Source organism: Ptychodera flava, chromosome 3 (assembly GCF_041260155.1).
Source record: "Ptychodera flava strain L36383 chromosome 3, AS_Pfla_20210202, whole genome shotgun sequence".
Taxonomy (NCBI): Eukaryota; Metazoa; Hemichordata; class Enteropneusta; family Ptychoderidae; genus Ptychodera; species Ptychodera flava.
In genome coordinates this window covers 5,330,862-5,332,711 of record NC_091930.1, presented here as the reverse complement: position 1 = coordinate 5,332,711, position 1,850 = coordinate 5,330,862, and the positions used below count along the sequence as shown (strand labels likewise).

The window sequence follows — 1,850 nt, the reverse complement described above, 5'->3', positions numbered from 1 at the left end:
AAAATTAGAAATTGGCATAATCGAAATTCGACAAACTACGATAGTAAAAATCTTTCTCAAGCCAAGAGCTTTGAAAATGAGTCCCCAACAAGTTGTACATCAGCAAAGAGTTGTGAAACATTTAGACTCCGAGTATCTGTCCCGAGGCACCCTCTACCTTAAGGTTTTTGCTTACCTCTCCCTTGTCCATTGGCAACGTAGTCAAAGACGTGGCCATCAAACTCGACGAACTTGTCAGCATTTCTGAGGAGGAAAGAGAACCTTTTTACTAATGCTTTGTAGTTTTCTAAAGCAGAAGAGTGTATTTTTATAGTCATGAAAATTGCATTTGAGTACGTTTTATATGAAGGTTTGTTGAACAAAGACATTGTCAATTAAAATTTCGACAGATTTCTAATAGATTTTTAAGTTGTATGGACGATATCAAGGAACTGAACACAAAACGAGAGTTGTAATCCTCACAAAAAGAAGTCATTAGGACAAGAGTGGAAAACACTGGGCGCACGATAAAATGATAGAAATTCACAATATCCTATTGAGTATACAATACAGGTATGGAAGGGTCCCCTTGGCAAACCAAAATGTTTGCATAAGGAATGTTCCTCCCAGTGTACTTCAGGTATTTCGATATATCTACCTTCAACAATTGAACTCAAAGTTGCAGGGTTGCTTGAGTTTACTATGCCAGGAAGATCATGTGCAACGTAGGCCAATGATGCCACAGCCTCCTCCTGCAAACAAGAAAACCGTAGTCAAGTTTTGCAGGCTTCACGCATATAGTAAGCAAAATCAGGCGTGGGGCAAGGTCGACAAGTGTAGACAACTGCCCTGTGTGTAGAGTGTGCTGGGCAAAGGCATGGCGGGATTAAAAGAGAGCAAAACCGTACCTGAGTTTCTTCTGATAGCATTATGGGGTTTTCATCATCTGTACTTGTGGCTAGTTTCATAATATGTGTAGTCTGCTCGAGCACCGCAGCAGGCTGGTTTTCTAGGTGCCCCGATGACGTCAGTTGCCATATGGTGTCGATGAGCGCTGTTTGAAGCTAAGATTAATTGAAATGAATTTAGTCGGAGAGAGAGAGGTTGAAGGAAAAAGAGACAGACAGAGACAAACGGAATTAGAGCCAGATACAGCAAGACAAGTACAGACAGGTATAGACAGAAAAGCAGTGTTATGACAGTGAGAACTAGTTGAAGACAGACAGAGGCTGGAGCAGAGCGAAAGATGAATAATGCAACCGAACTTAGCGAACACATAGTGTGATAGATAGGTAGAGATTGATGGAGAGAGTGAAAATGGGTACAGAAGTAGAGAGACAGGTCTAGAGAGAGAAGGGCTGTAGCCTCCCATTGTACATTTTTTTGTTAGTTACCAAGTACAATCATGTTTATTTCACGGATACACCAGTGCTACTGTGCTTCTTTAATACCCCATATACTGCTGTAAACCTTACCTTCACTGTATTATTTTCTCGGTCTTTGACGTCAAGACTTGTTGAAGTTTCCTAGTCAGAAACAAACATATTACGTGGTAGCTTTGTTGGAACAACATGACATAACTTACACACATACGACCTTAACATATGGCGTCAATCGGTTGGACGTTGCCATTTTGGGGCGACTACTCCAACCCCCCCCCATCCCCCCGCAATACGCGCCCTCTGGCGGACGGGAGTCCGAGTTAGGATTGCCGCGCCATCTTGTAATTCCACACCAATGTGGAGCCTGCACCGTCGTAATACCAAAACAATGAAAGAAAACAAGGGTACAACAATAGCAGTATTTTTGAACTGTCATCGACAACCCTGATCTGACAGGCTTCTTTGGAAAAGAAAAACAAATATGGAAAC

General features: G+C 42.0%; 1 long non-coding RNA gene across 1 annotated transcript; it reads right to left on the bottom strand.

Annotated features, from left to right (window-relative positions):
- Positions 1-643: 643 nt before the first annotated feature.
- On the bottom strand, positions 644-1,547 carry LOC139124695 (uncharacterized). Its single transcript, XR_011550008.1, has 3 exons — positions 1,455-1,547; positions 888-1,043; positions 644-731 (listed from the first exon to the last, which is right to left on the bottom strand). It is a non-coding gene; the product is annotated as an uncharacterized lncRNA (long non-coding RNA).
- Between the last annotated feature and the right edge of the window lie 303 nt (positions 1,548-1,850).